Source organism: Carcharhinus amblyrhynchos, chromosome 16 (genome assembly GCF_965287045.1).
Source record: "Carcharhinus amblyrhynchos chromosome 16, sCarAmb.v2.hapA, whole genome shotgun sequence".
NCBI classification, from domain to species: domain Eukaryota; kingdom Metazoa; phylum Chordata; class Chondrichthyes; order Carcharhiniformes; family Carcharhinidae; genus Carcharhinus; species Carcharhinus amblyrhynchos.
This window is the reverse complement of record NC_137339.1, coordinates 9,791,996-9,806,700: the sequence shown is the minus strand read 5'-3', so window position 1 is coordinate 9,806,700 and position 14,705 is coordinate 9,791,996. Positions and strand designations below refer to the sequence as shown.

At 43.8% G+C, this 14,705-nt stretch overlaps 1 protein-coding gene across 4 annotated transcripts in view; it reads right to left on the bottom strand.

Annotated features, from left to right (window-relative positions):
- LOC145353828 (tumor protein p53-inducible nuclear protein 2-like) overlaps positions 1–10,645 on the bottom strand; it is a 35,107-nt gene extending 24,462 nt beyond the window's left edge. For 2 of the 4 annotated variants that reach the window (XM_080204670.1, XM_080204673.1), the window contains exon 1: positions 9,567–9,855. The gene's annotated coding sequence lies outside the window, so the exon portion shown is untranslated. Of the gene's footprint in view, positions 1–9,444; positions 9,510–9,566; positions 9,856–10,537 lie in introns of those variants that run through there. The other 2 variants (XM_080204671.1, XM_080204672.1) reach the window with 2 other exon arrangements.
- Positions 10,646–14,705: the final 4,060 nt, after the last annotated feature.

Below are 14,705 nucleotides of genomic sequence, written 5' to 3'. Positions count from 1 at the left end.
TTGGTTGTGGGGAGTGAATCATCACAAAGAAACAAAGTGTAGGGAAAGAAGGGGAGTGATACTTTTTTTTAAAGCAGCAGTCTCAATAAAGTAAAAGTAAAGTATTTATTAGTCACAAGTAGGCTAACATTAACACTGCAAAGAAGTTATTGTGAAAATCCCCTAGTCGCCACACTCCGGCGTCTGTTTGGGTACACCGAGGGAGAATTTAGCACAGTCAATGCATCTAACCAGCACGTCTTTCGGACTACGGGAGGAAACCCATGCAGACACAGGGAGAACATGCAGATTCCACCCAAGCCGGAAACTGAACCTGGGTCCCTTGTGCTGCGAGGCAACAGTGTTAACCACTGTGCCACCGTGCTGCCCTAGAGAGAAGAAAGGGATACGGATCTCATTGAAGCAAAGGTCTTTAGTTTAGAAAAGTGTCATGTGTCAGCGCAAGCTGGGTGCCTGTGCTGTACTGTTCTTTGTTCAATAGCATAGAGGGGGCCAGGAGGGCAGACTGACATTCTCCAAGTTCTAAACTCTGGTCCCAGATCCAGTTTCTGTCTTGTTACTTCATTTTGGCAGCAGAGTGAGTGCCCCACCCTGCAGATGAGAATTTCTGTTATGGCAACAACAACAAAAAAAAACAGGAGGCAAAGAGACTGGTCAGGAAGAGCAAGGTCAGGTTTGCTACCGGAGCTGCGTAAAGTACTCCACCTGCCAGAGTTTCTCCAGTTAAAGTTAATTCATTTATCACAAGTAGGCTGACATTAACACTGCAATGAAGTTACTGTGAAAATCCTCTAGTTGCCACACTCACATGCCTGTTTGGGTACACTGAGGGACAATTTAACATGGCCAATGCACCTAACCAGAACATCTTTCAGAGAATGGGAGGAAACCGGAGCCCACCCGGAGGAAGCCCACGCAGACACGGGGAGAATGTGCAAACTCCACCCAGACAGTGACCCAAGCTGGGAATCGAATCCAGGTCCCTGGCACTGTGAGGCAGCAGTGCCAACCCCCAATTCCACACACGTCAAATCATCTACAAGTTTGATCAGGACACAGGCTTCTGCAACTCAGCTGTCGCTGTCTGAAATACACTTGAAGTCATCCTGAATAAAGCATGGGCTGCGTTTACAACTTGTTTACACACGATTTAACTGGGATGATTGTGTTGTAGAAAAATGCTGGGCATTGATAGGAACAGCAATTACATCCTAAAAAGACATTCAACTTTTCTTTTACAAAGAAGAGTAAACAGGAAAACAAAATGAACTAAAAAAGTCATGAATCATTTTCCCTGCCTTTCAGCACAAACATTATTTTGTGAAATATTAATGGGAAGTTGCTGCAGAATTCCCACATTACAACAGGGAATACACATCAAAAGTAGTTCAATGGCTGTAAACCACTTAGACTCTCCAGGTGGTCCTGAAAAGCTCTGTATGCTGTTAATGCAAAGTTATAGAATCCCTACAGTGCAGCAGGAGGCCATTCAGCCCATCGAGTCTGCACCAATTACAATCCCATCCAGACCCTATTCCCGTAATCCCACATATTTACCCTGCTAATCTCCTGACACTAGGGTTAATTTAGCATGGCTAATCAACTGACCCTCACATCTTTGGACTGTGGGAGGAAACTGGAGCACCCGGAGGAAACCCACACAGACACGGGGAGAATGTGCAAACTCCACATAGACAATGATCCGAGGCTGGAATTGAACCCGGGTCCCTGGCGCTGTGAGGCAGCGGTGCTAACCACTGTGTCACCCCATTTTTTATTTTTATTTGTAGGACTTCAGACTCAGACCCCAGATCAACATTTGACACCGCAAGATACAAGTGAGACCCCCCTCATCAGAAAACGGGTCCACCCTGTTTAGGTTTGGACTTATATACAATGTTAACGCAGGGCAGTGCTAAGCAAGGTTATTCCTCAAGTGTTCAGGAAATCTCTGCAACAAAATCCTCACTTGCCCTCTTTCCGACCACTGAAGAGAGATGTCAGGACCAGGGTTCTGTGCATGCCTACTTAGTGTCCTCATCTGTAATGCAGAGTACAATTTACAGACTGCAATATGACAGAGATCTCACAGCCTGTCAAAAATAAACCAACCCATCCATATTCACCAGTGTGTGCATATTTTATTACGCAGCTGGCTAATATGCTAGGGCAAAAACAAAATGTAAAACATTCCCCTCGAGCTTTCTTTTCTGTTTTACAAATTTGCACTGCTAGTCTGGGAGCCATGAGCTATTTGCACACGTACATATGAAGTCTGGTCACTTTGCATCTGTAGGCAAGCAACTACATGAAAATTAAAGTTGCTCTGATAAATATTGTCAGACACTGGTAAAATATGCCAACTAGACATTTTTTCCAAACTTGGTCAAGCACCTAACCAGCACGTCTTTCGGAGAACAAGCAGAGTCTGCACAGACAGTGACCCAAGCCAGGGGATCCCTGGCACTGTGAGGCGGCAGTGCTAACCACTGTGCCACCGTGCTGCACCAATACTTCCCCATTGCATTCTCCATGGGAACATCTTGGCCAGTCAAAGTTGATATTGAGGAGTGTGGCGACTGGGGGGTATTCACAGTAACTTTCATTGCAGTGTTAACTTAAGTCTATTTGTAACTCTAGTAAACTTAAATTAATGACAGCTTGGACATGTATTTCTACTAATTGAAATACAAAGTTGACAAATTCCCATTGTGTGGCGGACACTTGTACAGTTACAACTCTGGGATGCTTCACCAACAAACACTTTACACTTTGTACAAACAGTTATTGAGTGCATTTTCTATCACACTGAACAGTAACAGTAAATGCCTTTAACCTAGTAAATTGTCCCGGAGGGGTGGGGGCTTCACAGAAGCAAACAGAATTTAGCACCAAGCCCTGTCGGTAGATATTAATAAGAAGTCTCACAACACCAGGTTAAAGTCCAACAAGTTTATTTGGCAGCACAAACTTTTGGAGCGCTGCTCCTTCATTAGGACAGGCAACTAGAAGCTTTGATCTTTGGGGCTGGGGCAACTGAAAACATAGAAAAGTCCTGCAACATTCATAGAATGCAACAGTGCAGAAAAGGCCATTGGGCCCATCATGTCTTCACCGACTCTCTGACAGACTACTTTACCCAGGTCCTCTCCCCCACCCCATCCCTGTAATCCTACACATTTCCCATGGATAATCATCTAACCCACACATCTTGGGACAGCAAGGGGCAATCTAGCATGGCCAATCCACCTAACCTGCACATCTTTGGAGTGTGGGAGGAAACTGGAGGACCTGGTAGAAACTCACGCAGACACGGGGAGAACATTCAGACTCTGCATAGTGACCTGAGGCCGGAATTAAATGCGAGTCTCTGACACTGAGTCAGCAGCGTTTAGGAAGTAGGTGTGACAAATCTGCATTCTGAGATACCTTGGACAACAAATAGACTCTTCAGTCCCAAACAAGGTTCTCCACCCTCCCCAAATAAGGCAACTCCCAAACGCTAGTGGTATTACCAGAATCCAAGTATCACTGTAGCAGGGAAGCAATGTAGTGCACAATAATACCACAGTGATTCCTTGAAATCTTGTTCCAGAGTTATTAGCAAAATATGTCACTCAGTAACATTCACTTGTTACCACACATACCAAACATTGCATTGAAATTAGTGTAAATCAAACAACATGTTTGATAATAGATTTTCTTTCGTAATTAAAAAGGGAATACAAAACAAAGTCAAGTTTTGAGCGGTCTGGAGTGTGGAAGAGCGCCACGGAAAAACAAATATAAAAAAAAGGGAGGAGAGGCAAGTAAAGGAAGGTGCAAGAGAGGAGACAGGGAAAAACACACTGGCGTACACAAGAAAGTACATTTGAGAATGCAAGAGTGTACACAACCAAAATGTAGATGGAGGAATGGATTTGATTTGTCACACCTATTAGTATACAGTGAAAGGTATTGTTTCTTGCGCACTATACAGACAAAACATACCGCTCATAGAGAAGGAAAGGACAGCGTGCTGAATGTAATGTTACAGTCATAGCTAGGGTGCAGAGAAAGATCAACTAATGCAAAGTACATCCATTCAAAAGTCTGATAGCAGCAGGGAGGAAGCTGTTTGTGAGTCAGTTGGTACGTGCATCTTTTTCCTGACGAAAGAAGGTGGAAGAGAAAATGTCTGGGGTGTGTGGGGTCCTTAATTATGCTGGCTGCTTTTCTGAGGCAGCAGGAAGTGTAGACAGAGTCAGTGGATGGGAGGTTGGTTTGCGTGATGGATTGGGTTACATTCACAACTTTTTGTAGCTTTGTGCAGTCTTGGGAAGAGAAGGAGCCATAAAAAGTATACGGTCAAATGAGGGAAGATGCCGGAATGAGGAGAACAGTAAAGACATTTAGAGTTAGCTTTCTACTTTATGTCAGTGAGTGAACAATGCCAGGAGATTTTCCATTATACTACATTCTCAAATAACTCATCCCCTGATTTATTCTGGGCACTGTCACGCTATATACATACACACACACACCTCTAAAATATTAGATGATGAAAGACCTAAACCAAATTACAAGTTGTTCTGAATCACCGTCCTGCTTGCAGGAAGTTGCATCATTCTGATGTTGAAGGCCATTAAACAGTTCAAAGCATTGCATTCACCCACACCCAAACTCCGCCCCCCCACCCCCCAACGTAGAATACACACAAAGCAGGTCAAAGCACCAGGGCCACAGTTAGACCATCATGAAAGAAGATGTATTGCCACGGCTATGGGAGCACTGCCAGCTCCACCGACACAGTCTACTCTAGGAGGAACGGTCATTACACCCATTAAAAGTCAGAAGCTTTGTGACAGAATGGTAGCATGCCTAACCGCTGGACCTGAAGCGCTGTGTTCCTTCCGTGGACTTGTTGGCTGCGGAAGGAGCACTCAACGCTGTTTAATAGGCTGATAACTGGCTTGGAAATCCTTCCACCACTTCCCCAAAGGATAAAAACACAGTATGGGTGTGAAGGAACGCTAAGACCAGTACAGTCTTGACTACGTTATCCCACATTGTTTTGTGTGGCTATAGTACCAGACCAGAAACTCAGACTCAAGAGTCAAATCATAGCCGTGTTACCAGTGTCACCATAAAAGCTGCTGTTAGAAAAATCAAACTAGTTTACGTAGTTCCTTTAGAGGACGGAATCGGACACCCGTACACGATTCTTGTCCCAGTTAGGGCCTCTCAAGCCATTCAGTTGGACAATTGATTACAATTCCAGACAGTAGTCAATCACCACTTTCCCAGAGCCCCAAAACGCAGCCTGGTCAGCTTTAACTACATCCGGACGGAGATATACTTTCAAAAGTCTAAACCTGGTTGGGTTGCTGGGGAGGTGGGACACTTGTCACCAACTCAACGGGTTCAGAGAATAAGTTTTAAAAACAAAAACTGGTGTTGTGAAAGAACTCGCTGCACAGAAGTGGCCAGATACATCGTGGGAAACTTGCAGAATAAAGGAAGAAACAACAAATTTGTTTGCCAGCTATTACCCAGAAACACAGCGAATGTATTTACACTGAAAAATACTGCAGTCACCAGGGTATTAAACCCAAAGCCCTCAGCTATTTACACCTATAAGACTATAAGACAAAAGAGCAGAATTCAGCCACTCGGCCCATCGAGTCTGCTCCACCATTCAATCATGGCTGATATTTTTCTCATCCCCAGTCTCCTCCTGCCTTTTCTCCATAACCCCCGATCCCCTTATTAATCAAGAACCTATCCACCTCTGTCTTCAAGACATTGAAGGCCTCCACAGCCTTCTGCGCCAAAGAGTTCCACAGATTCACCACTCTCTTGGCTGAAAAAATTCCTCCTCATCTATCTTATAGGATTGCTCCTTTAACCTGAGGTTGTGCCCTCTGGTTCTAGTTTTTCCTACTAGTGGAAACATCCTCTCCCCGTCCACTCTATTCTGGCCTCGCAGTATCCTGTAAGTTTCAATAAAATCCCCCCTCATCATTCTAAACTCCAATGAGTACAGGCCCAGAGTCCTCAACCGTTCCTCATACGACAAGCTCTTCATTCCAGGGATCATTCTTGTGAACCTTCTCTGGACTCTTCCCAAGGCCAGCACATCCTTCCTTAGATATGGGGCCCAAAACTGCTCACAACACTCCAAATGGAGTAATACAACCTCAGAAGTATATCCCTGCACTTGTATTCTAGATCTCTCGACATGAATGCTAACATTGCATTTGCCTTCCTAACTGCCGACTGAATCTGCATGTTAACCTTAAGGAAATCTCGAACAATGACTTCCAAGTTCCTTTGTGTTTCTGATTTCCTAAGCATTTTCCCCATTTAGAAAATAGTCTCCGTCTCCATTCCTCCTTCCAAAGCGCATAACCTTCCACTTTTCCACATTGTATTCCATCTGCTGCTTCTTTGCCCACTCTCCTAGCCTGTCCAAGTCCCTCTGCAGCCCCATGCTTCCTCAATACAACCTGTCCTTCTACGTATCTTTGTATCATCTGCAAACTTATAGCAATGATTTAGATGAACAAGGAGAGTAATATATTTAAGGTTGCTGGTGATATAGATAGAGATGGGACCTCAAGCCATGAAGAGGAAGGATACAGAAGCTGCAGAGAGATTTGGACACTCCAAAGATATGCAGGTTACATGCTTTGGTCATGCTAAATTGTCACTTAGTGTCCTGGAATGTGTAGGTTAAAGGGATTACAGGGTAAATATTTGGGGTTATGGAACAAGGCCAAAGTGGGATTGTTGTCGGTGCAGACTTGATGGGCTGAATGGCCTCCTCCTGCACTCTACGCTATGATTTCAATGAAGTGAGTTGGCAGTAAGGTGGTAAATGGGGTTAAATGTGGGAAGTGTGATGTTATTCACTCACTTCAGTCAAAAGAGTAGAAAACCAGAAAAAAGGTGTTAGACTTGTAAACTTTGATGATTTGCGACTTGGTTGTGTACCCATATAGGGAACACAAAAGGTTAGCACGCAGGTAATCAGGAAAGCAAGTGACATGTTGGCTTTTATGGCAAGGGGTTCGAGTAGAAGGTTAAAGCAGGTTTTTAAAATGGAAAAAAAATCATTAAGTACGAACACCCAAAAGCACCACTAAGTATCTCTGGTAACTCCAGAATTCCATAAATTTGAGTTTGATTTATAGTCTCTTTAAAATAGGCTCCGTTAATAATGTGCTAAATTACAGTATGTAGTTTATTATTTATTCAAAAAAGACAATTTTACTTAAACACCATGGGTAGTGAGCCTATAAAGCCAAGGTTCCACCACTCCCTCCAACATAGTCAATTTTCCCCCTCTGTCTTTCCCAAAGGTAATTCCTTACTGAGATAACAATTCCTTGGGGACCCAATGGCAAGCATCACAGGAGGAAGTAAGGAAAGTATTTTGCTGCACTTGAAATTCCAGATTTGCCCCCTAACCGTCATAGAATCCCTACAGTGCAGGAGGAGGCCATTCGGCCCCTCGAGTCTGCACCAACCACAATCCCCCCCCAGGCCCTATTCCCTTAATCCTATGTATTTACCCTACCAGCCCCTGTGACATTAAGGGGCAATTTAGCATGGCCAATCCACCTAATCTGCACATCTTTGGGATGTGGGACGAAACTGGAGCACCCAAAGGAAAGAAAAGCCCTGGAGAGACTAGGATCCAAGGGCACAGCCTCAGAGTAAAGGGAAGACCTTTTAAAACCGAGATGAGGAGGAATTTCTTCAGCCAGAGGGTGGTGAATCTGTGGAATTCGTTGGCACAGAAGGCTATGGAGATCAGTTCATTGAGTGTATTTAAGACAGAGATAGATAGATTCTTAGTTGGTAAAGGGATCAAAGGTTACAGGGAAAGGGTGAGGAATGGGATTGAAAAACATCAGCCATGATTGAATGGCACAGCAAACTCAATGGGCCAAATGGCCTAATTCTGCTTCTACATTTTACGGTAAAACCCATACAGACATGGGGATAACATGCAAACGCCACACAGATAGTCACCTAGGGTGGGAATCGAACCTGGGTCCCTGGCGCCGTGAGGCAACAGTGCTAACTACTATGTTGGGTGGAAGACAATGGATATAGGAATGGTATGAGGATAAGGAGTAAACCTTTTAGAACTGAGGGGAGGAGAAATTTCTTCACCCAGAGATTGGTGAACGTGTGGAGTTCACTACCACAGGTAGTTGAGGTCAAAACGTTGTGCAATTTCAATAAGAAATTAGACACATGGGGTGAAATCAGGATATTGAATATGATCAGCCATGGTCAAAATGAATGGTGGATAAGGCTCATAGGGCCGAATGGCCTATTCCTGTTTCTAGCTTTTATGTTTCCATGGAGAAAAGGGTCCTCTAAACTCTCTTAATGTTTAAATTGAAGACACTTGACAGTACAATAACAGATTAATGGGCAGTACAGTGGTTAGCACTGCTGCCTCACAGCACCAGGGACCTGGGTTCGACTCCTGGCTCGGGTCACTGTCTGTGTGGAGTTTGCACATTCTCCCCATGTCTGCACGGGTTTCCTTCGATTTCTCCCCCACAGTCCAAAGATGTGCGGGTTAGGTGGATTGGCCATTCTAAATTGTCCTTAGTGTCAGGGGGATTAGCTAGGGTAGATACACATGGGGATAGGGCAGGATTGTGCAGGCTCGATGGGCCAAATGGCCTCCTCCTACACTGTAGGGATTCTTTGACCTACCCTGCATCTGACAATTCAGAAGCTGAAATTACTCCATTGTCCAGAAGCTAGTTCATAAACTTGTAGTGAGAAAGCAATGTGCATCAGAGACAACGCTCTGATATTTCGATGTGACTGGCTTTTGGAAATCCTACCGCTGATGCAAAATAGAAAAGGACAAAGCAGGTTAGGGAGGCGAGATGGCCCCTTTAAGGAACATCACGTCATGGTGCGGCTGTGTTTTATGTTAATAACCTTCACGTCACCTTATTGACTAATCTCAAACTGTCCAATACCGGCAAAAAATCAGCTGTTTTAACAATGGAGAGAGAACAGGCCAGCCTTGTAGCTAAAATATTAATAAAATTACAGCTCAGGACAGGAAAAGCCGGAGACTCGCGATTGCAGCCAACAAATGTCCCAATAAGTATAAAATGACTAGAACAGTTAATCCGTTAACATTCCCCTGAAAAATTAGAGTTACATATTTGAGCACACACAGCGCGGTCCATTTCACGTCGACATGGTACAAGTTACAGGCAAAACAATGCAATCGAAATGGTTCTCTTAATATGATCTGAAAGAGAGGTCAGAACAATGACACATTTATACATATAAACACTCAACCAGGAAATATTATAAATAATCTTGCAGTGAGGGAAAAATATCCTTACTCAAATTAAGAAGGAAAAAAAATAGATGAAAAGGAAAATCTGTGACAAGCTCCAACAACAATCCAAATACCTGACAGCAACTGTAGCCTCAAGTAACCCAAGCGGCATAAAGCGTAATAATAGCATGAAAAGCTGACCTTACAACACAAGGAAAGATGTCACAATGAGTAAGGGAGGGATACTTTTACCTACCTTCTCTCTTTTGTCCTGTGTCAAGTATACAGTCACAGTTTATAAACAATGCCCCTCCAAATAAAGAAACAAATTTTTTAAAAAACTACACGGACAGTTCAAAGTGAGGTAGATCACATCTATAATGCAGCACAGTGTTTTTTTGGGGGGAGAGGTACAGACTGCTTAGGTATTTTGTTTTTTTAAAATAAAAACGTTCCTTCTTCTTAGAGGAAAGGCTCCCCCCAGCCAGTGCCACCGGCGAGTGTTAGTTTGCACCCAGTCAGTCAGTCCCACGGAGTGTATCAGATTTTGGAATTTACTGAACAGCTGATCGGCCTCTTGGAGACGGGGGGGCGGGGCCTCTTTGTGATGTAACCCTCTCCACCCCACCAATCAACACCCAGCCTCACAGCCCACCTGACCCTGCAGTTTCCTTCTCCCTCCCTCCCCCCTACCTTTGTGAAAATTCAGAATAATGTCAATTTCATTGAGATTCAGCCGCTGAGAGCAAAACAACAAATCATTGTGTTAAAGAGTCTTCTCTTTATATAAATCAATCCTTTTTTTTCCCCTTCCCCTGGAATAGAGGTTGCCCAGACAGTGTTATAGATACCACAGGGAGGGTTATCCCCTAGCTCTGTTTGCCCGGTGTGTGGGGGCAATTATAACACAGATAAGAGTTCGTGCTGCCACATCAAGTGGCAGGGCGCTACTGAACACTCGTTTATGAATGCAACTCCCTGTGTTTTGTCAATGGGGAGCTCTGCTACATTGATACAGTGTTGGTGAGGGCAACTTAAAATTAATTGTGCAGCAATATTTTACACAAAGGTAATATATACGGTGTTGTTTTTTCCCCCCAAACGGATCTCGCAGGTTTGCTCCTATGGTTTGCGAACTGTCCCCCTTCTTGAAAACAATCCCTTTGTTTGCTATGAACTACACTCCCCACTTCGTTCGCCCTCCAACCCTCTTTTTCTTTGACTTACAGAATTGCGCTGCTGGGGCATCCCGTTCGAAATGGTTCTAATTTGTCAAAAGGGGCGGGGGAGAGGGGATGGCAGACGCTGGGGTTTTCGATGACCCTCTCTCCTCGTCCTGTGCCATAGACTCTCTGACATGGCAGGGCAAGTGACCTCCGTCTAGGTCTGTGCCAATGCTGTGATGGTCAACGTCACATCATTGTCAACAACAAGACTTTTATGGGCATAAACAGCCACGCACATTGCAAGCCCAGGTGTTGAGTGGAGCTGTGTGTTGCTTTGAAGCAGTATGTGTGTTGCTTGTGGCTGTAAACCATGCAGCATGCGCCCCCCCCCCCCCCCACTAACTGTGTTGTATCTCCTCTTCTGTTTTTGCTCAGTTTCCTTCACAGAGTTCTCTTCTCATACCCAGAGATGCACCCTTTACCTTATCAACTCTCATGGCCTCTCTATTCCCAAGGTCACAATCAATGCCAGGGCCATCTCTGACACAGCAACCATCTCATCTCATTAGCTCCACCATACCTGTGTCTCCTGACAAATTCTCTCAAACTCCAAGCCCCCTGCCTTCTGGCTCTGTACCATCACTTTGCCAGTGCTGGTTGTGCCTGGTTAAACTCGCCACGTCCTTTTAGAATGATTCACTCTCTCTCCTTCCCCTCTGTTTTACTGCAGCCATCATCTTCAATTCTTCCAATTAAACATTAAGAAGACTCACTCTCCAACCAGTGCTTCCACTGGCCTTTCACAGCACAGTTTAAAGTTTATTTATTAGTCACAAGTAGCCTTACATTAACACCGCAGTGAAATTACTGTTAAAATCCCCTAGTTGCCACACTCCGGCACCTGATCGGATACACTGAGGGAGAATTTCACATGACCAATGCAGTGTTTTGGACTGTTGGAGGAAACCGGAGCACCCAGAGGAAATACACGCAGACGTGGAATATTGTTAGTAAATGCTTGAGAACAATCCTCCCAGAATCTCTCAGGAACAATTTCAAGGATACATCGCTGGCCATGATGCATCACAAAGCGCAAACGTAACTGCCCAAGTGTCTCAATTACCTTTAAAACAAGCACCTTGCAGCTATAAAACTCCTGACATGACTACTGGACACCTCAAAACACTTCTGAAGTGCGGACTTTGTTGTAATGTAGGAAATGTGGCTATCAATTTGCATCGAGCGAGCTTCAGCACAACAACAATTTGATAACGATCAGATAGTCAGCTGATTGAGAGATAAATATTTGCCACGATACCAGGGCTGACTCCCTTGTTCTTCTTTGATATTGTGCCACAAGACATTTTACATCCACCTGACGGGATGTGGCGTGGTTCGGTTTGACATTTCATCTGAAATGCTGGGCCTCTGACAGTGCAGCACTCCCTCAATGCTCCACTGGTTTGGCAGCCTTGATTGGTTTTTTGTTTGGTGTACTCAAGCCCTGGGAGTGATATGTGAATCCATAACCTCCTGACTGGGGCCTGCAAACCCTTGGATTCCCTTTGTGGGCAGGGGACAGTACATAATAATGTGAAAGAGCTTACCTAGGTGGATGGACCATGTGGGTGACCAGCCAAGGTGCCATGGTCAAGAGTAAGTGACTGAAGAACAGCCCGAATGGAATTGGTGTAAGAGGTGGGAACAGAGTTCAGCCACCATATGTACAACACAGAGTGGACTGCACCCAGAACATTGAAAATTATTGTTTCACACTGAAGTATATTGTGTATCATAGAAACATAGAAGATGAAGCCATTTGACCCTTCAAGCCTGCTCCACCATTCATTACAATCATGGCTGATCATCCAACTCAATAGCCTAATCCTGCTTTCTCCCCATAACCTTTGATCCCATTCGCCCCAAATGCTATATCCAGCCACCTCTTGAATACATTCAATACTTTGGCATCAACTACTCCCTATGGTAATGAATTCCACAGGCTCACCACTCTTTGGGTGAAGAAATGTCTCTTCGTCTCCGTACTAAATGGTCTACCCCGAATCTTCAGACTGCGACCTCTGGTTCTGGACTCCCCCACTATCAGGAACATCCTCCCTGCATCTATCCTATCTAGTTCTGTATCTTGCAGCAGCTATTTCTCTGCGGTGAGGGGCAGGCACACCCTTATTGATATCTGTAAGCGAATGCCTGTTTTCTTAAAGGCAATATGTATACACGCTTTACATAGAGCACTTTCATATCGTGAGTATTGTAATTTAGATGGGGGGGTGGTCCATGTTGACTAATGCATTTGAAAAGGGGTCCTTCATCCAAAACAGTTTGAGAGGCCTGAGTTTATGGTAATGGATTTTTGAAAGGGTCATGATATTGATACTTTGTACAGTTAACAGGGGACTTGCTGGCCAGGCTTTCTAAGTGCTTCTGGGCCCTTGGAGCTGAGTGAGTCTCCCTAAAGTGTATGTGTCTATTCCTCATTGATTTATTCCAGCCTAGTTGAAAATCCCATTAAGTGCAATAGGTGAACCTTGTCACTATGACAACATAAAAAAATTCCGCTTGGATGCGTTTCACCATTCAGTTCCAGCTCCTATCGTGAAAAGCACTGAGCTATGAATTATGCTCCAGAAACTTTTACTCAAAGATTTTTTATAATTAGTGTAAGATAATGTGACATTTTTAGCACTTCAATAGAACCGTTAAATAAATTCAGAAAGTTGGCGATGTTGAGTTAAGAATGTAAGAAATAGAAGCAGGAATGGATGATTTGGCCCTTTGACCACCATGGCTATCTTTTCTTATTTTTAAGATTAACATTTTAGCATGAAGAACATTTAGAACCAGACTACATTCTACCTCATTCAACTTGGACTAGCCTGTGAGAAAACATCTTATACTCTGTCTCCTTGTATCCAAGTCCTTCTTCCTGGCTATATTGTGCTACTGTTCTGTACAAGTGCGCTCTTTGGGACAACTCAGAGACAAATATGGTGCTGTTCTGTTGTCTAAGCTACACAAATCATAGAAGACTCCACCAGACCATATCTGAAGTTTAAAGTTTATTTATTAGTGTCACAAGTAGACTTACATTAACACTGCAGTGAAATTACTGTGAAAATCCACCCGTCGCCAACTCCAGCCCCTGTACGGATACTGAATTTACTTTGATCAGACCCTTGAGGTTGGCCTATTGGAATATGAACTCCCTGATTAAGGACTCAATTGATGAGCCAATCAGGGAGTCTTTCCTTTGTATTTAACCAGGAGTGTCAGTTCCTCTGGCACTCCCGAAGGTAAATTGCTGGCTGATAGCACTCTGTGTACTGCTGTTGGAATTGTAAATAAAGGGATTTTGGTGAAGGGACTTCTTCCTCTGAAGACTTATTACAGGTATATTGAGGGTGAATTTAGCATTGCCAATCAACCTAACCAGCGCATCTTTAGAACGTGGGGGGAAACTGGATCACTCCGAGGAAGTCCACGCAGATACGGGGAACGTGCAGACTCCACAGAGACAGTGATCCAACCCCGGATCCTGGCGCTGCGAGGCAGGCGTGCCAACCACTGTGCCACGTATCCAATTATTTACATGTGAGGAGTTACACTCTAAAGACAAATTCAGGCATGGGGGTTCATTCGAAACATAACATTGATCTCTGTCTTACTTTGGAGACACTTTGACAATATCAACAGCAAAAACTTAGATTATATAAGTGCCTTAAGACATCTAAAGTAGCTTCACAGGATTGTTATACAGTAAAGTTTTATATATATAGTTATAAATATATATTGTTATAAAGTAAAATTATACACTTATATGTAAAGTGTATAACTTACTGTCTAACAATATATATGTATAACTTGACATATATATAAAGTTTACATATAGTTATACAGTGAGTTATACACCCTGCCACATAATGTGATACTACGGCAGATGACAAAAAGCTTGGTCAAAGAGGTAAGTTTCATGAAGCATCTTAAAGAAATAAAGCGAGGGAGTGACGGGGAAGTTGATGGAGGGAATTCCAGAGTTTAGTGTCTTCAGCCTTCCAGCTGAAGACCTGGACACAAATGACGGAACATTTAAAATTGGAGAAAGTTCAAGAGGCTGGAATTAGAGGAGCACAGACATTCCAGAGGGTTGCGGGGCTGGAAGCAATTACAGGGAGAGGGAAGTGTTATTCCGTGGAGGAATTTGAAAACAA